Source organism: Opisthocomus hoazin, chromosome 7, assembly GCF_030867145.1.
Source record: "Opisthocomus hoazin isolate bOpiHoa1 chromosome 7, bOpiHoa1.hap1, whole genome shotgun sequence".
NCBI lineage: Eukaryota > Metazoa > Chordata > Aves > Opisthocomiformes > Opisthocomidae > Opisthocomus > Opisthocomus hoazin.
Window position 1 is genome coordinate 23,927,723 of NC_134420.1, and position 13,213 is coordinate 23,940,935.

A 13,213-nucleotide genomic window follows, 5' to 3' on the forward strand; every position below is an offset into this window, starting at 1 on the left:
ATTATTGAATGAATTAGTAATTGACTTCTATTAGCAATTGTTGGGGGAGGTGTTATTTGTTTAACTTAGCCCAGTATAAGGGTTTACTGTAGACCTGGAAAATTTTGTTTCTGAGTGCTCACAGTCCTTGTGTGTTGAGGTGGTAGGGTTTTTCTTTATTTGGGTATTTTAAGTATCAAGTAGTCACCTCTGAAAATTAGGTCTTTAAAGTATCTCAGTGCATGTACTCAAATCACAGGGCTTCGAAGTTTCCTGTTTCTCCTTAGTTTTCTTTGGTTCCTGAACGTTGTGGTTTGATGGATCAAAATCCACCCTCAGCTTTTATTAAAGGCCATCCTACACAGTGTCTGTTAAGTTTTAATCAAAAATGCTGTTCACTGCAGTTCTAGTGATCAGCTAAGAATCACTCCCAGACCACCGTTAGGAATTACTGTTCTAATATATCCAATAAAAATACGGCAATTCCACCAGAAACTGCAAAGCAAATCTATAACATCAGCTGTTCTTGCCATCAAGGTTATCAAAAGTTCAGTCCCTGAGTTACCAGCAGAGAATTGGACCAGCTTCTTTTAATAAGGAGATTTGGGTTTTATTTTTTCCTTCCTCTAGTCCTTTAAAATCAGGAAAGTAACTTTTTTTTACATTACATTGATTTTTTAATTACCAGTTCTTCACAATTGTATCTTTTCCCCTATTGTCTATACTGTGGGTGTTTTGACTTGCTTACTTTTTGGGTCTTTGTTACTTCCTACACAGGGTAACTTCAATATCAGTTTTACCCTTTAGCATTTTATGCTTTCAGATCTACAGTTACTTTTATTTGTTAAAATTCCTTTAATTATTTCAGCCAGGTGCTACACTCTGCAGCAGGAAGAATAATATAGGAAATAAACTCAAAAATTTGGAAGCTAAGAAAAGTCTGGCTGTCCATATTATTTGTATAATACTGTACTTTTTCAGGATATATTTCACATACCAGCTAGTCTTCCAAATACATCTGTTTAAAAAATAAAAAAAGTTACTTCTTACCGTTCTTGCTCTGGATATAAAGGTGGAGGAATACAGAACAATATGACGATGCTTGCACAGGAGAGTTTATATTCTAAGTCTGAGATAAATGCCAGCTAGTCACAGAAGAAAATCACAAGATGTAATGTAAACATTATTTTCTTCAGTAGGCATTTCAGCTAAGGAAGATAAATCAAACTTTTGTGAATGATGTTTTTATTTATGTTTTTTCTTCATGCTTTATCTGAAAAAGCAGAATAGATAAGAGGAGCATATCACCTTTCCAAGGGAATCAACACTTGGGAATGGATGGCTCCTGCATTTAAGCAAGTTGTTCTTTGCCTGTTGTTGATATATCACAGAAAGATCGAAAGGAATAGGTCTGTACAGGTAGAACTGGGAGCCGTGTTTGGCTGCAAAGCCTTGATGACTGGTGAGGGTACACAGAAGGGCAAGGACCTCTGTTGTATTTGCATAACTGACAGTTGAAAAAAATGCTTTCAATTATAAACTAAAAAGTGCCCAAGAAACACTGAGATAGCGATTCCTTTAATCCTACACTTTCAGTCACATGATGGGGCAGCACCACACTTTCAGGCAATCTGTTTTTCTTCCCATAGATTTAGGATTCTGCTGCAATTCTCTAATTGCTGTGGAATGTTGATAATAATAAGCAAGACATTATCACTCCATCTGGATTGTACAGTACTAGAATAGTTTGAATTTCTTTAGTCTCTTTTACCATGGGGAATTTAGACTTAACCTGACTGGTGAACCTACTTGACCAATATTCCCTTTTTAGGAGTGCAGAAATTGAGATGAACAGTGCTGGTGTTTTTTTTTCCTCCATGCTGTACAGACTAGGAAAGCCTGAGATTGGAACAGGGTCTTCAAATCCTTAAAGGGTTAATTGCTTTAACCCCTAAACTAGATGTACAGTTTGCACAAAAATCTTCATTCTCACCTTCAGTGTCTTGGGCATACCCTGAAGAAATTCATAGCATAAACTTTAACGGTGTAACAGAGAACAAGTTTTCTCAGGCTTTCAAAGTATATTGCATTTTTAAGAAATATGTAAGAATATGTATGAATACTGAGAACATACATAAGCTCTTATTCCTGAAACCTGCTTTGTGAATGCTCTTCTGGCTAGCATGGTTATCTGAGCAGTCAGTTCATAGTTCTACCATTCCTTCTAGGGTCTACTTCTGTAACACACAGAACTCACATACTTCTTAACTGATGGCTGAAGACAGCAGAAGATTTGAACCAAGGCTTATTTGAGCCAAGTCAAGTTTTTAGTGCTATAAAATCCACATGGATTATTTCTAAATACCACTTTCTTTTGAGCAATATATAGTAGGATTTTTACAACAAAATGCAGGATTTGTTTCTCAGAATCAAGATTTGAGAAAGCTGTTGGCTTTTCCACTCCTCTGCAGGTGGGATTTACAATTTAAGTGAAAGTGCATCATGCTGACTACTTTTAAATGCTTTAGTATTATGTTTCCTTTTTTTCCATTCACAACAGAGAAATACCTGTAATACAATAGAGTGGTCTGGATGGTGATTACCAGACAATGGCAGAGAAAGAAATTAATATATTAAAGACAAGAGGACCATGTGCGTGATTTGAACTCTCTGAGAAATGCTCTTACCACGTTAATATGCAAGGCGTGAGAAGCAAAATGACAGTCTCTCCCCTGCATGCAAGTGTGCAAACAAAAACACTGTCTTTAAGAGGAGGAGAAAATTTCATAATTACATGGCTATTCTGTTTCCCAGTAGCACAGTTAGCAGTTCTTCCAATAGTGTATTACACATTATGACCTTAAAAGTGTAAAATCAGATTCACAAAGCAGTAGCTTGTTGTTTGAAATAGCTGGTGAGAGCTCAGGACCCTGGAGATGCTTCTGTTCAGTATCCCTCTCTCCCCTCCTTGTTGTTCTGAAGGATGTGTACTGAAATGACCAGCTCATTTCCCACAGTCTATCAGCCATCTGATGACCGCTGCTGACCTTGACTAGGCTGGAATGATTATTTAGCTACTTAGCTGTGGGAGATAACATTAGTCCAATTCTTGGCCATACTTCATCGGCTTCCAGGCTAGTGCATGTAGGCATGATGAAGCTATCACAGCTGTGGTTTAATGGGTATAAGCAATTAAGTAATTATAAATCAATGAGCTCTGTAACTCTGGTATTATAATAATTACATTTTAAAAGGCACTACTTAGTTACAACTCAGAGATTATTTACAGGCAATAATTAAGGTCAAACTAACTTCCTCCTGTTTCACAGAGTATTTGTAGGAGCAGCATGTCAAACAATAATTAATTTAAGGCAAGCCTAATTGCCTAGTGTACTGAAGTGTGTCATTATCTTAGAGAATATGCTCTTGTGTCTATCACTGGTTATATTTTAAAGAGAGAATATGTCTTTTAAAAAAAAAAAGCAAATTGTTTTAATATGTTACTTTTCAGTTAGAATGGTATCATTTCCTTCAGGGTTTTCTTACTCAGCCCACAGGAAAGGGAATAAAGTAACAGGAAAAAGAGTATAGCACATTCCATTCATGAAGCAATCTAGGAAGCAAGAATAGATGGGAAAAATTAGTGCAATCATTTTACAGGATTATTCCCCACAGTATATTTCCCAGTACTTTGTCTGGTCTAGTTTGTAAAGATGCAAATTATGTCATTTTTATTGCTTCCCTTAGGGGAGATTATTCCAGTCTAATAACACTCGCAGTTAGGAAATTTTACTGATGTTCAAATTGTTTTTCTTTACCTGACTTTACCCCATTGCTCCTAGCTGTAAACTCCCGCAGGCAACTGGGAATAATTCCTCTCCTTCCTGGGTGTTCTGAGCCAAGAAATACATGAATATTTATTTTAATATTTCATTGAAGTCTTTCTAAATGATGGACATTTGGATCTTGGAGAGCCGCCATGTCTGAATGCAGCCTCTGATCACTGCCCTGTGTCCACACGTATAGCTGTGCACGGACACACTCGTGTGCAGAGACATGCGAACTCAAGGAATGCTTACCCCAGACAAAGCCCCCACAGTGCCCACTGACCGATGAAGCATTCTCTTGCAAATGGATTTCTTTTCCAGTAAGAAGAAAAGTCACCTTCAAGGCTGGCAGCCTTAAGGAAAGGTCAATTCATTGGGTCAGCACAGACTCATAAAGGTGGAAAGGGACCCTGGGAGGTCTCTGGTCTGACCCCCATTGCAGAGAATTGTGAACTCTGAATGCAGACCATGCTGTACAGGGCTTTGCCCAGTTGGGTCTCAAAAGCCCTCAGGGACACATTTTCCCCAACCCTTTTTGGTGACCTGTTTGAACACTTCTTTTTCTCATTGAAATATTTTTTTCCTTCATACCCAGTCAGAAACTAATCTTGTACTTGGTAGTCTGCTGGGATTAATTTTACATTTGATGTACACTTTTCAGCAGAAACAGCAGCTGCAAAAGGTGGAAGCATGAAGAGAGTGTCTCATGAGGTTTGAAAGGCAACACAGACCTTTCCAGTTTCAGGTCAGATGAGCATTGTCAAGTTACCTTCCCGTCTCTGGATTTTGCTTTCCTGTCCACTCTTAATTTGTTTAAATGATAAACCTGAAAAAAATCATCTTTGGAGTAACATCTTGAGAAGGTATGCTTAAAATGGACTTGTGTTAAAACACTTCAGAATCTTGTCGTATTATGAGAGCTATTTCCTAAAATGTTGAAAAGTTTCTGCTGTTTGATGAAATACCTAACATTACATCACCATTTCCAAGTGCGCTCGCCACCCAGAAGGCCAACCATATCGTGGGCTGCATCAAAAGCAGCGTGGCCAGTGGGTCGAGCGAGGGGATTCTGCCCCTCTGCTCTGGTGAGAGCCCACCTGCAGTCCTGCGTCCAGCTCTGGAGCCCTCAGCACAGGAAAGACATGGAGCTGTTGGAGCAGGACCAGAGGAGGGTCACAAAGATGATCTGAGGGCTGGAACACCTCTCCTATGAGGAAAGACTGAGAGAGTTGGGGTTGTCCAACCTGGAGAAGATAAGGCTCTGGGGAGACCTTGTTGAGGCCTTTCAGTACTTAAACAGGGCTTATAAGGGAGATGGAGATAAACTACTTAGCAGAACCTGTTGCGATAGGACAAGGGGTAATGGTTTTAACTTAAAAGAGGGTAAATTTAGACTGGATATAAGGAAGAAATTTTTTATGATGAGGGTGGTGAAACACTGGCACAGGTTGTCCAGAGAGGTGGTAGATGCCCCATGCCTGGAAACATTCAAGGTCAGACTGGACTGGGCAACGGGATCTAGTTGAAAATGTCTCTGTACATTGCAGGGGGATTGGACTAGAAGATCTTTAAAGGTCCCTTCCAACCCAAACTATTCTAGGATTCTATGAAATATCCCTCTTCCTGGTCATGATGCCTACATCAGACCACCTCAGTGAAATCTCCTAAGGGGATTGACTTTCAGTCCCTGGTGGTACAACCAACTCTGTTGCCATGACCTCCTGCTTCATTCCTGTTCAGTGCTCCTCTGTTTTCTCTGCAGTCCTACTGCTGAACAGGCACCTAGCCATCCCCAGCTCCATCTTACTAGTGCAAACCTTCTCCTCTTTTTCATCTCCGTTGGCACTGGATAATTCAGTCACCTACTGATACCCCTCCCTGAAATATATCAATATATCTCACAGTCCTGGCAGACTTGATTATCACCTTGGAGTTGTACTCCTCCCAGCTGGAGGTGTCACTGATAAAGAGATAACACCTATACTTTTTGCAACAGCAAGTGTAGCAAGCATTTATTTATTTATTTGTTTATTTATTGATTGATTGATTGATTGATTGTAGCTAACAAGCTCTAGTTCTTGCAGTCTTTTGAAGATCCCTGCCCCTTCTTGCTCTCCTCTACGGCACTTCCAGGTGCCGTATTTGCTGAAGTGGGATTCCCAGTCCTGGGCTCAGTATTCCAGCTAGAGTCTTAGTAACAATGAAAACAACAACGTGTCTGCAAGGCTGTGCTCTGCTTTACACAGCCAAAGGTGATGACAGCCTCTCTCTTTTTTTTTGTTGTAGCAGCATAACGTTCACTTCAGTGCAGCCTGTGCTTGGATAAATCCCCTGCCTCCATGTTCTCAATACTATTTTCTGGATAGTCATCACCCATTCTGTTTTTGTACAGCTGAACACATCTGTATAAGTGTAGGATCTTCCACTTGACCCTCTTATTAAATTGTATTCTATTTTTCTTCCAGTTTCTTGAACTTTCTTCTTGATAACTGCAACAGCACTGCTTTCTGAGGCTGTTGTCCGTATTTCATTCAGAAATGAGGGTTTAGTGAAATGTAGTTGCAGTACTGCAAAAACAAACAAAACAATTTGATGAACACATCACATGTAATTCTGTTTTATAAAAGTCACAGTATTTGTAGTGGGGAAAACAGACATTAGTTTAGGAAGACATATGTGCAAAAAGGGAACAAAATAGAATGCCTGCTTTATAAATAGATGCAATGGAAAAATGACATGTCCTTATGATATAAAGTTTCCAGAAACCAAAGAAGAAGTATTTCACACACAGGCTGCCTAGGAAGACATTTCAAAAATTAAAAAATGAAAGACTTCTGTTCCAGAGCAACTGTGTTTGCTTTTCATTTAACGAAAAATCAGGTTTACAATAAGATTCTTTTTTAGAGATCTACAGATACATATAGAACCCAAAATAATAACTGAGGGATATTGTAATATCCTTTAGCAGAAATATTTCAAAGAGGATAGCTTTTTCAAAAAGCTTGGCTTCTTTTTAAGAACCAAAACAACCAGCAGCATTCTTAGAGACTTTCAGCACTCATCGCTTTGAGCACTTCTGAAAATTGGCCTGTAGAGGTGGATGCCGAGCACTTGAAAACATTATCCTTAAGCTCTTTGGAAAACCTGGCTACATTTTAGACAAATGCCTGTTCTATGATCTCTTGCCCTTTGATATACCAAAGCTTCACATTGCTATTTGATGAACTGCTTGTTGACAGATATTTATCAGTTTTTAGCTAGCTTTAAAAAAAAAAATAGGGGGGGAGGGGAGTCTTGGATTTTGTAGAGATGTAGCTAAACTTTATATTTAGAGGGAAAGTCAAACAGCCAGCTAAGCAATCAATCAAATATCTCAATCCCTTGAGAGGACCTGGAGCATACAGTCCAAGAGCAGGCCTGGAGAGTCTTTCTCGCAATCCAATTCTTAGTTACATCAAGGCTTCGTGGTTTTACTAATGGTACTGAGAATTTTTTGCACGTATTTTTCACAAAATGGGGAGAAAATACAGCAACCTTTTATGCTGATGCAGGGAATGATTAGCCAGTTTGGAAAGTACGCTACTGGTAAGTACTGTAACTAATCCCACTGCAGAATAAATTGTTACTACTAAAACAAATAATAAGAGTATGTGTGCTTGGATGTATCCAATATTTCACAAAAAACTGATTTTTAAATATTACAGACAATAGCTATATTAACCTAAGTTTAGTGCAGCACCCATTTACTAAGGTTTCCAGATTGCATTCATCTTTCTCAGGTATATGTTTTGACACACCACTTCATTCCTATTTTCATTCCTGCTAGTGCTAATGTTAACCTTGAAGTTCTTTCCCAACCTCCCACCCCCTGAAAAGCATCTAAAGTGAATGCACAGAACACACATTCCTGGAAAACTCCTTGTGTATTTGATTGACAATTAAAACCTTGTTATGACTTTCCTGCATTTTTGAACATAGAATAGATAAAATGCAATCTGATGCAAATCCATATTGGATCAGCAGGAATATTCTGGCTGGCCTGAAAGTGTCCTAAGTGAACCTGTAAGGCTACCTGTTGAATTATACCCCTAACTGTTATGTGGGCAGCAGCCAGTGCCTTGTAGACTGCCTTGGAAGAACACTGTTGCATCTTTTTTCATCCACGTGTACAAAACCGGCCCATTTGTTTGGACACATGCCCTCTTGCTGTACTCATGGATGTTAAATTTACAGGAGTAGTAATTATTTACAGAACTAGCTGGTTAAGTTGCTCTTGTATCAACTACCAGTACTACCCTCATTAATCAGTATTTAATTCTGCATTCCACATCTCTATTGACCTTTAAAAATACTTTTTGCTACCTATCAGACAATCGTAGGCAGTAGGAATTATTTTTGATCTTATTTGGATGATTAATTCTTTGGTTTTCAACTTGGTAGGAAGGGTAGACTTGTTCAAGGCATTTCTCAAAATCACATGAAAGCAGTTTCTGAGCAATAGAAGTGGCAGAACTGAGCCATGGGTGCGGTAATCCGAGCTTCATGATAGAAGACATTAACGCTTCTTTTTAGAAGTTATTTGTTTACTTATTCCCCATAGCCTCTTTCCAAAGATTGTACAAGAGATGCTTAGCTATAGCAGCAAGGCAACGATATGATATCATAATAGATATCGTTTAGGCTGAGTTTTAATCTTTACTGAATCTTCTCACTAAATAGTGAATGATATGTTGCTGATGGAAGAGATACAGGAGAAAAAGAGCAGCTGGTGTTTTGACTGATTCTATGATTTTGTAATTATGTTTCTAAACCTGTGCCAGGTGCTTTAACAAATCTAACTAGGTTTTATTTTATGTAGATGTAAATAAATAAAGACTGTGGTTAATTTTCCTGTTTCCTGAAATATGACTGTATAGGTGTCAGTGAAAACAATGTAATTGAGGTCTACAAAAAATAGGAGGTTTAATTATTTGAACTCTGCAACTAAAGTAATGGGGTGCTTGAGAGGCTGACTGGCTAGCTAGGGAGGAGGTCATTTAGCAGGCTATTTATAGCCCATCGTAGGGTCTGTGTTTGTCTTTAATAAGCCAGGAAATGAACGAACACAGCCTCTGAATACTTACGGCATGAACACATGATGCAGACAATGACTGGAGCTAGCATGGGTGCATATTGTATGGATGTCATTAATCAATTGAAAAATGTGTTGCAGAATGATGACAGAAGCTAAGCAGTAGGAAATGCATGGCAAGATGTAAAAGAAACAGATTAGATGTAAATAAAGGTGGGAGAAGAAGAGAACTGCATACAAATTTTTTGACTCAGCTGCTTGAAAGCTTGACTGGCGTCATGCTTTATTACTTGCTGTGCTACATCAGTAAAGGGAACCTGAGCAACAAATCTCGTCTTGATTTAAATATGTGCTTAAAGGCAACCCTGGTGAGTGAAAGTTCCTGACTGGTGGAAGAGGGAAACTCTTGCCAGGGATGTAGGGCTAACAGACGAACAGTCAAACCTGGAACAGTGTCCAGAGACCCTGGAGGGTCAGAGTGGGGCATGGGGTGGAGGAGAAAGGATTTGCAGCTGACAACAGTGCATACATAAATTTTAGGATATTCTTAAGAGTTCAACTTGATTTAGATGTTCATTTTAGTGCAATATAAATCAGATAACATTCATAGTAATATGGTATTATCAGCTCCCAAATTTATTTAACACAGACTGCAGTTGTCTTACTGAAAGCATAAAAGCAAGTGGGAAAGAAACAATCTTGTTCAACCCACAATAGAAAAGACTTGAGATTTTTGTGAAGTGCAGTCGTATTTTCTATTTCACAAAATATGTTTTCTGTTTGTTGGTTTAAAATGTTCTGTAAAGCCATAGGAGATTATAACAAATCTCATAATTTTCCCTGTAAGTCTCTATAATGATGGGTATTGTGCAATTTGCATTGCAACATACAGTTATGCTTTCTGGACTCCAGCCCTACTGCAGCATGACCAACTTCAGGATAAAAAACCAAAGAGAGGATACAATTATGTGTACTCACAGGAGATGAAAATTAAAACTGTTTTCCAATTTATAGATGTTAAATGGGCTTGAGTCAATTAGCAAAATCATCTTTCACCATAGGTTATAACAATTAATTTATTAAAGTGAGGGGTGGTCACCTAGTGCAACTTCTTAAGCAGTTGTGCTTCTTTCAGTGATAGGCAGAAGTCTTAAATCTTCTCTCTGCTGCAGTACCTAGCAGTGGAAACCGGTCCTTGCCAAAATCCATAAAGTTGATGCCTTATCCTCCTCTAAATCCCTCCTCAAACCCTTTTTCTGCTGTGATGCTTGCAAACCATTCCCATCAGTTAGGCAAGTAGTGAGCTGTAGTGAAGTCTGTTTGCTTTACAGTTGTTCAGACTTTCCAATCCACTCCCACCTTGTGGTTTATCTATTCCATCTGTCTCTTTTATCCCAACCGATAAGACCGCCGTTAGATCTCTGATGCAGGAACTCTTTCTTATTATTGTTTGCAAAACACCTAATTAAATTAAATCCTTTCATTGGTTTCTAGGTGCAACTATAACATAAATAGTAAATAATAGCTCAGTATGATTAGCGTTATCTCTAACCCAAAAGTCTGAAAGTGAGACTTCAGTAGTAGGTGATTTGCAGTGTGCCGGGAGGAACTAAGCAGCGGAGAAGGCATTCGGGTGCTACAACAGAATCTCCACACCAGAAAAATACTGCCCAGAAATATGGAGGAGAGCTACAGATATGGAGAACTGTGCATGTGTAAGTCTACACAGCCTGCTCTCAAAACACCATACAGACTAGGAAGTTAGAACAAAAAGTATTTCCGTTGTAAGATGTTTTTTAGTACATAGCAAATTAATTTATCCATATGTAGGTCTGATTTATTGGTTTTTACTAACCTCTGGTTGACCACCTGCGCACAAAAAGCTTCCCACGTTAATGGAGCTTAGGAATAAAATGTAACTTGTGAGTCCTCATGTTTGAACCACAGTAACATATCTTGTGCTGCAGTGAAAAGTGTTTCATCACAAAAGTGAAGAGATCCTCAGTTAAACCTTACAGGAGAGGTTACAGGTGAAAGTCCTGGGTTGTAACCTCAGTGCTACTTGGCTTTTAGCATGTCACCTTGGCTGTGATATTGATAATTGGGTCAAAACCAGCAATAAAAATTAATACACAGTGCATCACTAAGCCAGGAGGAGAACACCATGTCTTTAGAGACCCCTGTGTAACTGGTCATACCTGTTCTAAAATGAGTACGTTCTTTGAGCAGCATTAAAGGAAACTGATCTTACCTGAGTGTCTAATCATAATAAATGACAGGCTGGGTTAATTATTACTTGGTAATTCTTTATTTAAACTTTGTACTAAGATTCATTTGCAGTATATTCTTTCATGCAGAACATAAAAGATGTAATTGTGTGCAGAGTGGGCGTGGTGTTTCCCTAGGTCAAGTGAGGAGTAATTTGTTTATGTACTTGCTCTGTATGAAAAATCCATGCATGCTGTACATGAATATCCCAGTTTACAGGACTGTTTCTATTACTTGTTTGCACAAATTGAGGACAGTTACTTTCTTAATGCTTGGGGGTTACTCTTCTTCCTAGCCTGATACAGGGGATGAAGCTATAGATGTGTTTGCACAGTGCAGCAGTAACTTAAAAAAAGCCTTCCAGACCCGGGCTAGATCTTCATCCTTCCCCTCTCCATACATCAGTATTTCTAAATTAGCTGGCCTGATTACTCCATCTTGTAGTCTTGTAAGACTTGTTAAAAAGTCAGGGCCTCGGCTTTGCTTCCAGGCTGTTGATGAGCCATCCCTAGGGATGAAACAGAGTAATTTGTACTGAACCTTTTTTCTCAGCTGACTGAAGCTGGTATTCTGCCTTCAAGAAATCTGTTACAGACAGTACCTCACTGGATCACTTTTTTGAACCAAAACACCTGTGTAGCTTTTGTATATGCTTCACATGTATATTTGTTGCACCAAGGAATTTGTGTGAACAGAGGCACTGGAAACATGGAACAAGACAGGGGCAGATATAAGTAGAAGTCACTTTGGAAAACATCAGTGTAATTTTTACAAGATAATGCAGTATCTTGAGAAAGGGGGAATGCTAACTAATCCTCAAGGGGTTTGCTTATTCTTCTGAAAAATAGGTTTCTTCTTTGTATTTAATGACCCCTTCCAAAGCTCCCCCCCACAAAAAAAAAAAAAAAAACCCAAACCCAGAAACCCTCCAGAAGATTCTGAATCTGACTTCCTTGGATTGCCATCAGATTTCTATCATCAAAAACAACAGGATTCTGTTGAGATTGAGATAATTCAATGTCAGAATGGTATCTAATTCCCAGCCAGGCTTCATCCAGCAGATTGCTCCTCACAGCTTCTGCCCTTTCTCCCAAAGCTGGCTCTTCTCTTTGTTCTCGCTTCCTACAGCTTTCAGATTTTTTGAGCTGAAATCCCCTGGCCGATCCCTATTTCAAGAACTGGTGACAAACTGGTACCGTCTCCCTGTGTTTATTCTGGATTTTTCAGAATAGCTTGAAGCTCACAGTGCATGAGGGAGGATGAACGAGCTGAGTCAACATCGCCACAAAGGTTAAGAATGAAAGGCAAAACCAATCACTTCCATCATTGCTGGCTGATGTTCATTCGTAGTATCTGGGTTAGTACAGGTGAATAAGAGAAGACCAACAAAAGCCTAAACTTCATTGAAGTGGTACTTCAGATGTTTTCATAGAGAGGGAAAAGGATGAAAAGTAATTACCTTTGCTCCAGGGTGTCAGGAACGATGTGCTAGCTGCACCACATACACAGAAACAAACTGTAAAAATCATCTCTGACCATCCTGTGGAAGACTGGAACCACACTTTTCAAAGCTGCTAATCAGCCCTTTTAATTAGTACTAAACTTACCAGCCCTCAAGGCAACTTTCTTTACTAATAGCACTTCTCTGCAAGTATTTTGAGTTTGTGGGCACCTACTCTGTTCTTTGGGGATCTCTGCACTGTGGAGCTCTCATCAATTCAGAAGGGTCCAGGATGTTTGGCTACACTACAGAGAAATACAAGCAATTACAAAGGAAAGAAACTTGCTGTTTCAGCATGGGGAAAATGGATGGTCTGCCACAGGGTACTCATTGTTTCGTGACATAGCCACTGTTTTTTCTGTTATCAGCCATATTTAGAAAGTAAATGTTTTTCTAAGCTCTGCTATTTTTCTGCCCTTTAGATACTCTTGTTCTAAGTCCTTCATCACACTTTTTTTTCTAATGTTTTCTCTTTTTGTGTGTGTCTAATGTCCCCGTGATATCTTTGTCTTTGTCATGTTTGTCTTTTTCAATAGACTTGCTTTTTCCTTTTTTAATTTCCTTTCC